Genomic DNA, 11,851 nt, shown 5'->3' with positions numbered 1-11,851 from the left:
GGTGGCCCTTGTAAGAGAGACGTTCATGGACTGCCTTAAGATTTTGTCACGGAGAAGGAATCTTGCTGGGTGCCACTCGGTTTTGGTCTGGCAGGCACATTTCGCATGACTGTGCATGCAGTATGCTCTGAATCCCTGTAGCCTTCGATCCTTATGTGTGCATCTGTCGTTGGCAGCTCTGCTGGGGCATCTCGATGTCTACAAAAGAACAAGATTTGCAACACGATTGTCACCAGAGCATAGTCACAAGAAACGTTTCGAGGTTTCGAAGGTTATTTTTTGAAAGCTTGAAAAAAAAAAAACCTCAGGTTTCACGCACACTTTTTAACGACGCTTAAGCTAGCCGATGCTAAAAAAACGCTAGACGATGCCCTTGCTGCTGCTCGTGGTAAAGGGTGCCGTTTGCTTGAGCTCTGCCACCAGGAGCTTCTCCTTGTTAGAGTCGTGGCAAAATCCTAACAGCCTCACAAGGCACGTATTGTAATTGCCGGACGATGGTAAAGCTCCACTAGGAGCTTCATCTTGTTAGAGTGGCGGAAAAATCCCAACAGCCTCACGAGGCGAGCTTGGATAGGATCCGGATCTCATTGTCAAAAGCCGCCACGTCCTCCAACATCTGACGACCATAGGACGGCCTCTTCACAGCCACCTGTGTGTCGTTGCCCAGCACAGCCTTGTACAGGCAGCCATGGCCTCCTTTTCCCAGCACGTGGCAAAGCCCCCGTAGTAGCGTTCTCCCGTAGTAGGGTGTGTAGAGGGGGGCTTCGTCTCCCCCACTACACACCCTATTTTGCACGAAAGGTAGCCCATGCTTACAAGATTCAGATCGGCTCTCGCAGCAGGGGGTCCTCTCAAAGGAGCGTGGAAGCGTGACTCTTGTCCTTGAAGCGAGCAGGTAGCTATGCGGTATAGGGTATCTCGAACACAGCCGGAGCGCGGCTTTGAAACCACCTCCCATCATCATCAAAGATTTAGATCGGCTGTCACAGCAGGGGGAGCGTGGAAGCATCACTCTTGTTCTTGAGACGAGCAGGTAGCTATGCAGGACACAGCCAGAGCACGACTTTGAAACCACCTCCCATCATCATCATCTATGAATAGCCGTAGCGTGCGTTACGTCTAAGCGTATAGTAACAAGCGTGAAGCAGAGATCGAAGAGATCGCCGTAATAGCCGTCGGAGCTCTGAAGCAACTCGAATCTGAATCATTCTTGGCACTCCAATGCATGCGCCAATGCATTACCTCTGCCAAGGCCCTGCGCTTGTCTGCTTGCATCTGTTGCAAAGCAAAGCCAAAGCAAAACAGTTCTTAACACGAAGCGCATGCGATTGTGAGAGTCACAATCCCATGTGCAGCCGCCATATGGTCCCAAAGGACTAGAATCGAGATGCCGCTCAGGGCTACTCTGCCTGAAGCTTTGCGATCGATAGCATTTGCTACGCTTGATGATGGCCACTGGCTTTTGTTGTGATGTTGTGCTGGTCTTTGCTCTCAGCTCTCTGCTACGCATGATGACAGCCGAAACGTATACAAAAAGGAGCAATCATTGTACAAACTGCCAACATGGTGCTAACATTAGCAAGAACATCAATAGAGATGAAGAAAACTCATGCATGCAGGTACAGGAGTCAGCTCAGCTCAGATCAAATCGAGCTGCATAATTAATTAGCGTGTGATTTTGCATAGTGCACTAGTCACTCTAATCCGATCATTGAACTCACTGCAGATTGAAGCAGCTACTTTAAGGAAGTTCAATCGAGGCCGAGTGGCTTTAAAGTCTTGCGATTTCTAGAAAAGCAGCCTGGAGCTGCATGGCGCGTGCCTTGGCAAGCATGGTTGTCCGACAACACAGGGTGCTTAAAGACAACAAAAAGATCAACATAGGGTGTCATGGGAAGAAACATAGGAGCAAAACGTGGAGGCGAGCATGGGCATGCCCCTAGCGGTCATGTTCTCTGCTCTTTTCTCGAGATGATGTCTCTTGAAATGCATTGATCGCACTGATCACTTAGAGCATGTCTCTATTGAGTTTGACGAAGATCCATCCATGGCTATGACACTTATTAAGTTGTGCAGCTGCACAAACTTTGAAAAGCTCTCAAAGGCTGATTTTGTGTTGTGGACCGGATGTATTGCTAGTCATCCAAAAGAAGCTACCTCTTTTACAAGCTTGTACATGTTTGAGAATCCCCAATCATCTCATGCACAAGATGTCTTGGTGCATAAACGTAAGCAGGTACTCTCTCTCTCTCTCTCTCTCTCACACACACACACATCATCATCATCATCATCATCAAATCCAGGTGCACTCCATGTTGTGAAGCTTGCAAAACAATATTGTTTTCTTTTTAATTCTTTTACCATGTTTTGTAAGCCAGCTGATTATATATTTATATTTGGCCGTCTATCTTTGGATGGAATGCACCAGACATATGTAACTTGATCCCAAAGTTATTGAACAACGCTCTCCAAAAATTTGAAGTAAACTTGTTGGGATCCCTGTCTGATGTTATTGTCCTTGGCAAACCTCCTATCAATGTTGGATGAACATCCGAACAATGTCTTCAGCTAGCTGTGGCCGTTTGCTTGAGAGGAAGAAAGCTTTTTGTGGTTCAAAAAGGCCTATCAGAGCACGAAACAGCCTACTCCAATGTATGCTTTCTAGACGCATGGTGTTTCCAACCTCCGATGATCTTCCATGCCATTTCAATTTCTCCCAGTAATCAGGGTTCCATGTAGCAAATGTGGCAGACTTCAAAGTGGTGCACATGGCTACTAGCATCTGTGTCCAAGGCTATTTTTGAGCTACAAAATCATCGAGCAAAGTGGCTTTCTTGGCAATGACATGTGTATGAATGGCGAGAATGTTAACGCTCCCATGATTTCTTAGCATATAGAGCTTGTCTTTTTGTAGCAGTCTGAGACCTTTTGTATGGTGTTTGGTTTTCCAAAGTATCTTTAGTATGGCATATATGTACTCATCTAAGTGCTTCTTTGGCCAAGCAAGCAGAGGCAAGAAAAACTGTATACATGCAATGAGAATGGACTGCACTATACGGAGTCTGACATGTAAAGGCCATGTGGCCAACTTCCAGTACTGTAATTTAGCATTTATTCTTTGCAAAACCTAATTAGTTTGGAGTTTGAACGACGTATGCCATGCAAGTAGGTAACCCAAATGTCTAATCAGTTGATTGGAGGGAACAAGAGTCCTTGGCCACAAGACATTGTGCCAAGCTTGTGGTTTGAGAGGGATAAGCTTGGATTTGCGAAAACTAATTCGGAGACCTGCAGCTGTATCAAATAGATCTAAGGCATCCATCACAATGTGGAGATCATGAGGATCATATCATGGCATGAAGAAGGAATCATCTGCATAAGCCTGTGCCACAAAATACTTGCCAAATGGCAATTGAAGACCATGAAGGGCACCTTGCCGAGTAAGATGATCCATATATAGAAGAAAAGGATGAGTTGCTATGGCATATAATAAGGCACTCAAAGGGCATCCTTGATGCATGGACTTACCCAAAGACCACGAGTCAGAGAGTGTTCACCATCAAGAACATGATGCCTCACTACCTTGATATAACCAATACACAAGATTGGACATCTTAATTCCAAAGCCCATTTTGCACATGGTTGCCGCAATAAAATCCCATTGCACCGTGTCAAAGGCCTTCTCTATGTCCACTTGCAAAATAAGCATATCTTGTTTTGTATATTTTGCATATTCAACCCCAATGAAGGCATTTGCAATGTTATCCATTATATGTCTGCCCGAGAAAGAACCACATTGTAAGCCTGCATAAAGTACCCCTTTTACCCTATTGACCAACATTTTGACGACCAATTTGTATACTATGGCATTTAGAGTAATTGGACGCCAATCAACAAAGGTCTAACACATGCTTTTTTTGGAAGAAGTATTACAAGCCCTTCTTTCCATGATTTGGGCATTTTCCAAGTACACCAAGCATCATTTATCATGAAAAGCAATGCATGTTTGAGATTATCCCAGAAATGCAAGAAGAATTCCACAATTAAAACCATCCCAACCTGGAGATTTCCAAGTGCCGGATTGTTTTATTGCCTCTTGCAATTCTTCCTCCATGAAGCATTGTTCCATAGAGAGTGCCTCTTCTTGGGATACTATGCATGAAACATGAGAGAGCAACTGATCCCTGCCAACCTGAACTTGGGCATTAACAGGACTTGGTAGCAAAGACATGCTCATAGTGGGACACACATTCATCGGCCAATTGTTGTTTGGAACATGTCCAAGTTTGCGTCAAGGTCTTGACACACTAAATGGTGTCTTTTTGGCGTTCAAAATGTAATCATTTAAAGAAATCCTTTGAAGAGCATCCCTTATCCTTGAATGGTTGTTGCCTACTTTGACTTGCCATTTTTCTACCTTATGTCTGCCATTTTCAGCAAGAACATATTTTGCATTGCATAAATCCTCTTCTTTAGACACCGAAAGATTCCTGATGTAAGCAAGATCTGCCAGAGCTTGACAAGTTTCTTTTGCGTTATGGACTTTCTGTTTTTCTTCATGCATGCATGGAGGTAATATTTTCTGCTACTCATAACATTGGTCATAAATTACATGAGTGATGATAAAAATCAGAGCATGGTGGATGAAAATGCTACATTGGTGATGTGATGTTTTAAAAGCTTTGAAAGAATGACAAACACTAATAATGATTGCAAAGTGGTCAACTCAAGTGGTTTTACAAGGTTAATGAAGGACCGTATACAAAGGTGATTGTTTAAAAGAATGATATTCACGGTGAAGATGCAATGGTATGAGAATGTAGGTCAGCCCTTTCATCAAAGGTGGGGAGCTATGGAGATACCCAAAGTGTGCAAAGAAAGAGAAGAATGTGGAATACAAGAAGAAGCAATGGGTAGCTTAAGAGGTGATAAAGAAAGAGAGGAAGGTGGAATACAAGAAGAAGCAATGGATAGCTTAAGAGGTGATAAAGAAAGAGAAGAAGGTGGAGTACAAGAAGAAGCAGTGGCAACTCAGGAGAAAATCAAGAGGTGTCACAAGAAGAAGATGGAACACAAGAAGAAGCAGTGGCAACTCAAGAGAAAATCAGGAGGCAACAAGAAGAAAGAGAATAAGGTGGAATACAAGAAGAAGCAGTGGCAACTCAGGAGCAAATCAGGAGGCGAGAAAGAAGAAGTAGTGAGCCAATAGAGGAAGCAACTACAAAAGAAGGAGTGCTAGAATACAAAAGACATATAAGAAGAGGAAGCAATAGACATCCATGAAGAAGGCAATCATGTTCAGTGGTGATGCAACACACAATATGAAACCCAAGACAAAGTGCAAAAAGAAAGATGTTACTCCTATTTCCTAAATGCCAAAGAAATCAAACAGAAATGCATTTGACCCACACACTCCCATAGATCAAGTTTAAGGTTTAGGTTTACAGATTCATATGTCGTGGGGTTTAAGGTTAACAAGGTTTCAAATGTCAAGTGCAATACAAGTGCACAGGTAGAAACAAATAAAGAGTGCCAAATGCATGCGCTTGAAAAATGCAAGCACCTATATGCTTCACAAAAAGAAAACAACATGTTGTGCAAGTTAAGCATATTAATGAGTTCTTCAGGTAATAAGCCATACCTTGGGCTAGTGTTAGCAGCGCCAAGGTCCCCCTATCCGAAGATGTACTTGAAGGGTTTTTGTTGGTGAGGTTTCAAAGGAATCTTTCTCTCTTTTTTCCTTTTAAAAAAAATAATAGTAATTTAATGGTAGTAAATGTGAGTGCATATAGACAACGTGTTAAGCTTCTTCTCCTTTGGCAGAACAATGATGGTTGCTAGATGCTTTGCTTCTTTTCCCTCAGTTTGCTTCTTGCTGCCTGCGGGGCCGACACAATGAGATGGTTTTGCCTTATTGCCTATGATGCTTTGAGTTTGCCGACAGGTGCGTGCTTTGTTAGCTTTTTGTTTTCTCCTTTGAGGGGGGGAGGGGCAAGGGGGTGGTGCAAATTTGCCCACCATCTTTCGGGCGGGTTCACCGAGCTTGTGCTTGTTGAAATGCCCTTTTATGCTTGTTAATAGCTTCACCGTTTCTTTCAAGGTTTTTGCTTTTGCAGTGGTGTTGGCTTTCAGGGCTAGCCTTTTCCTTCCTACCAGTGGCTTTGTTGTGGTGGTGGGGGCCATGTCTTCAATGATGATGTTGTTGGTGAAGTCTCTCTCTCTCTCTCTCTCTCTCTCTCTCTCTCTCTCTCTCTCTCTCTCTCTCTCTCTCCAAAGTGGGACGACACACTGGAGTTGACAGCAACTGCTCATCCCCTCCCCTTGCTAGTGTGTCAAATGTATCGTGTGAAGGTTGCCTTAGAAGATGAGGTCCCATACAGTGTTCTCACAATGTTTGGATAAGTGAGCCTCTACTCACAATAGTTTTTTAATAAAAAATCCAAAAGAAGATCGCAATCTTTGCTTGCAAAGTTTCTCCAAGGCAACTAGCCTTTCCACATGAGAGGGTTTCCCTTGAGGTTATGCCTGGCTACAATTCAGAGGCTTGGAAACAAGTGTTCCATTGATATGAGTACATCAAGCCCAAATGCAAGAAGATGAAAAGGTGTGTTGTTGAAAACACCCACCTTGTAAGTCATATGATATAGGCCCATTGATAAAGCATAGTATAACTTGTGCTCTTAGTCACTCCTCAATGCCTCTACCATCTTGGTGAAAATAGGTCACAATGTCTTGTTTGTGATTTCAGCTTGGCTGTTTGCTTGTGTGTAGTAAGGTGTCGACTTTTGTTCCACCATAAGGAACTCTTTAAAAGAAATAACTCCACCACTTCATTTATAGAATGTGTACCATGATCATTCACTATTTCTAGTGGGACAGCTAAAATAAGTAATCACATTCTCATAGAGGAACTTAACGGTAGATCTCACAACACAACTTTTTGTGTAGCTTTGGCCTTATACTAATTTATGAAGTAATCCATGGGTGACTAATGAAACATGTATGGGTTCCATTAACAACTAGGCTAATGGGACCCACAAAGTCTAAATCCCATTTTTCAAATGGATATTCCAAAATTACTAGGTTTAGGGGCATTCGATCCTTCTCTTGGACTATGGAAAATCTTTGACGTTCATCATAACATGTAACAAACTCAAATGTGTCTCCAAAGAATGTAGGCCAATGTTAATATTCATGATATATCCTACACATAGCTATGGAGATTAGGGTTTATCTAATGACCTACTAGTGACACATGATTAAGCTAATCTAAGGTGGATGGTGCCTGAGTACAGTCGCGTGATGATGAGTATGTGCAATAGACTCAAGCACAATTAGGTTACAAGATTAAGACTTGTACTCATAAATAGGCTTGATATGTGTGCAAGTGCTATGTTTGCATTGTTTGAAATGGATTTAGATGCAAACTATGCACTAAAATTGACCTGAATGTAGTGAAAAATTCTCAAATTAAGCAATACAAATGGATGAGATGCACTTGGATGCAAGATATGATTTCCCACAGTGGATTTACACCCTAATTTTCTAATTTTAAACTTTAATTAGTCTATTTTTTTCTACTACTACACTAATGATGATGATTAGTTCTTAATCTAAGTGATTAAGAGTGACAAAATTTGAAGGCTAAAATTGAGCTCAATGGTGAGAGCTTTGATGGGGCTTTTGGCATTAACTTCTTCCTCTTGATAAGGAGCTTTGGATAGAGTTAAAGAACCAACTCAAGTTGGTTAAATATTTCTTTTTCTTTTTTCGAGTGGACACTAGAGTGCTTGTGCTATTAATCTTACAAGGGGAGTCAAAGAGGTCGTGGAAACTGGCAAAGGCAGCAAAATAATACATGAGGCTATTTTTATTGTGGAAAATCTGGGCATGTGCAGGTAGATTGCTATAAGAAGCAAAATGACATGAGAAGTGGAAAAGTGCAGCAAAATAATTATGCGTCCTCCAGGAAGTAATGAGGACAATGAAAGGTTGTTTGTTATATGCGACATGTGCTTAATGCTGTGTCGAAAAATGATATATCCACATGCAATGATGATGTATGGTATGTGGATTCAGGTGCTTTGAACCACATGACCAATCATGGCGAGTAGTTCAGGGATATGAAAAATCCTGAAAAGCCAAGTTTTTGAAACATGGGATGATACTACTTATCCAATTGCCCATGTTGGAGATGTGCCATTTTCTATACATGATGGTAAGGTGAAGTACCTTGCAGATGTACTTCATGTTCCAAACATTACAAAGAATCTGATTTCTGTTGTGACCAGATGATTGAGCAGGGTTTGCAGGTGCAGTTTAACCTTGATGGTTGTTATGTAGAAGACTTTAAAGATAAGTATAGGTTGGTTGCAAAAGACAACAAAGTAAGCCGAATGTTTACATTGAATATAAATATACCTGAAGTGAGTGTTGTAATGTTTGCAAATGAACCCTGAGTTGTTGCAGATACAAACATTTGGCATAAGAGAATTGGGCATGTAAATGTGCAAAGAATGAAGTCTATGTGCCTTAGTGAAGGGAAGATCAGAGCCCTCATCAGTGAAAAGAACCTGCTCCAAGTTCAGGTGGAAGGACTCCAAGTGGAATTAGTGGAAGCAAAAAAGCCAGCGAAGCTCTAGGCTGATGCCATCCAAGGACTGAAGGATGAAGAGATGGATAGCACAACAGCGTTTGGCGATCGCCCAGTCAGAAGTCCAAGCCCTGAAGAACAAGGAAGAAGAAGAGGTTATGTGCATTCTACTAGATGCCAAAGCAACAGTAATAAAAACAGCAAAGCCCAAACTCAATAAGGTCTCGCATCAGGCGCTCTGCAAGCCCTGAAAGAAATTCAAGAGCAGATGTCTTGCAAACTGCAATAGGTCGTCATTCATGACCTAGAGGAAAATGACGATGTAGACACGAAGCCACCCCCACAACAACAGCCAATAAGCCTAGAGTCCCCCAAACCAAGTGCTTTCGGAAAGGAAAAACAAGTGGAAAATGAAGACCAGAGTCTGGAAAAAGCACTGAAGGCTACTACTTGGAAAGCAGAACACTGGCAGAGGGAGGCGAAGAAGCTAATAGAAAGAAATAAGGCGTTGCAAAGCAGGAGTTGCAGGATGCCACACCCACCAAGGAGTATGCAAAAATATTAAGAGGAGCTCTCCAAAACAAAGACAAGGCCAAAGAGTAGGCAGATGAAGAATACAAATAGAAGCTCGAAAGGAGCACAAAATTTAAAATTGACACCATCAGTGAGCTTAATGCACTGGAGTTGGAAATGCAGCACTACATGGAGAATGAAAATAAGCTCAGAAAAGAAAGGCTTGAAGACTGGGAAAATTACAAAACTGCTCTCCACATGCAAATAGAGGAGACACGACAAGTAACAGAAAGGGTAAAACAAACCCAGAAGACAAGGCCACAGTGGAACCTAGAGCTAAGGGAAGAAATGGCCAGACTCCAAGCAAAACTCGTAAAGGTAAAGGCTGATGCGGAGCTAGTCACAGGAGACACAAAGATGATGTTGCTCGGAGAACCCAGAAAGAAGCATAGAGAGCTACTAGTTGAGGTCCAGAAGTTGCATGACACCAACCAAGCCCTGCACAAAGAAAATTTAACGCCTGAAAGACCGATTAGTCAAATCCTCAGCAGCTACGTGGGCTAGCCTAGATAACCCCTTCTTTGAGGCTTCACATGTGATGTTCTCTGAGCTGTTGAGGGCTAGTATAGAGCTACCGCAATATTTTCAAAATCTAGACATAATAATATCCATACTTGCTAGGAAACCTCTTCCTCCGGAGCACCCATGCTCAGAATATTTGTTCTCACACATGCCGGACGGAAGGAAAATGCTTCCGCCTAGAATGCAACCACCTACAAGTGCCAGTGTCTGGAAGTGGAGCACTAGAGACTCGGAAGCAGAAAAGGTACAAAGCCTACCTTCAAATGATCCAGTAAAATATATAGAAGCTATATAGGTCAAGTGGAGGCCCATACCAATGGTGAAAAGAAGATTCTAAGGAAGACCCCACTTAGACCACTGGTAAAAGTCGTGAGCACCATCTTGGTATCGGACGTGTGGAGGTGGCAGACTGTAACCACCAGAGAGCCGTTGCCAAGAATAAGAAGTCTCATCTTAAAAAGGGAAACTAATCACTATACTAAGAGGTAGAGAGAGACACTGAGAGAGAAGGACTGTACAAAGGATGTAGTTATCAACTGGTAGTTGACAGACTGTGTGTTATGAAGCATGTTATACAGATAGTCCTCTGAAAGTAATAGCTTGAGTTGGGAAATTGCTCTGTAATATTCTACAACACTTCTAGAAAGTAATCAAGAGCAATGTTGCCATTCTACAACACTTCTAGAAAGTAATCAAGAGCAATGTTGCCATTCCATCATATTTCTATGTTACTCTCTGCAATGTGTGGATTAAGTATGCTATGTCTCTGTTTTTTAATAAACATGTTACGTATCTATGAGAGAGTGAGTGAGATATGTAGTGGAGATTTGTGAGTGTGAGTGAAGGTTTGCACAGTAGAGTAGTGTTCAGTGTGTCCCCACCATGACCACTTAAGAGTTGGTGTTTGTGTCCAGAAACTCTGATGGGTGACTATGTCTCCCACGGCATTGCCTGACTAGTCTGTCACACCAGGCTGCTGTCTTGCCATTCCACTGAGAGGGAAATCAACAAAGAAATAGCTGGCAAACAAAGAAACAATTATAAAGCACACCAAAGAGATGAACAAGCCATGGATGGACAAGCATGCCTCGACACAGAAAAAAAAGGTTGCCCATTTCGGTATAACTATGAGCTTTCAAAAATTTCCCAAATAGTATTCCAGGTAAACCTTCAATCTTTTGACACTTACAATATATGATTAACATTTGTATATTATCAACTAATGTTATAATTCGTGAATAATATGATTACCTCACAGCCACCCGAGATATTGACCCCCTAGTAGATAGCTTGCCTGCACACGAGTTTGAAGAGAAATGTTGGAGAACTGCATTTTATAACTTGATTCACCCTCTCCGTCTACCCATAGGATTGAGGATGTGATCAAAGGTATTCAGAGTAGTCTCCAATCTTTGGAAAACTATTTGCTAGAAGTCAAGAAAACTTTGAGTCCCTGTCACACAAGGTAATCCATACAACCTAAAAATCTATTCAACAAATTGTCGTGCCAAAGTAGCTGCTCTCATGGTAGACCTTGTAGGTAAAGGCCTCACCATCTTTGTTAGCATATCTACCACCACCCAAATGGCATTATGCTCTTTTTGAGGCTATTGGTAATCCAACAATAAAATCCATGAAATACTTTTCTATTACTCTCCAGAGGATGTAACAACCCTACATCGCTCAGGTACTCACTCTTATTCACCTAACCTTGATGACATTTCACCACATAGTGCTGAACCTAAAAATCTGCTGCTCAACAAATTGTTGTGCCAAATCAGTTGCTCTCATGGTAGACCTTGTAGGTAAAAGCCTCACCATCTTTGTTAGCATATCTACCACCACCTAAATGGCATTATGCTCTTTGCCGCTAGGCTAGTGGTAATCCAACAATAAAATCCATGAAAATACTTAGTTGTAATCTTATATTCCTAAACTGAACAAAAATAATAATGTGTAGATGGATTTGTAAGTGCCATGCAGAGAGATATGTTGTAGATGTGTGCCTGTAATCTTAAAAGATTAGTACAATCCAAAACATGAGAGCACTATGTATACATAGCAACAACTTTGAGACCTTTGGGATGCAGTCAGATTTGTGAGACCATCTTAGATGACAATGGCTCTATTATTATCATGGGTACCATGTATCAAGTGGCAACC

The sequence above is a fragment of the Cibotium barometz genome, chromosome 42 (assembly GCF_041138505.1).
Source record: "Cibotium barometz isolate CiBa-2024 chromosome 42, ASM4113850v1, whole genome shotgun sequence".
Lineage (NCBI taxonomy): Eukaryota > Viridiplantae > Streptophyta > Polypodiopsida > Cyatheales > Cibotiaceae > Cibotium > Cibotium barometz.
This window is presented reverse-complemented; position numbering follows the sequence as displayed.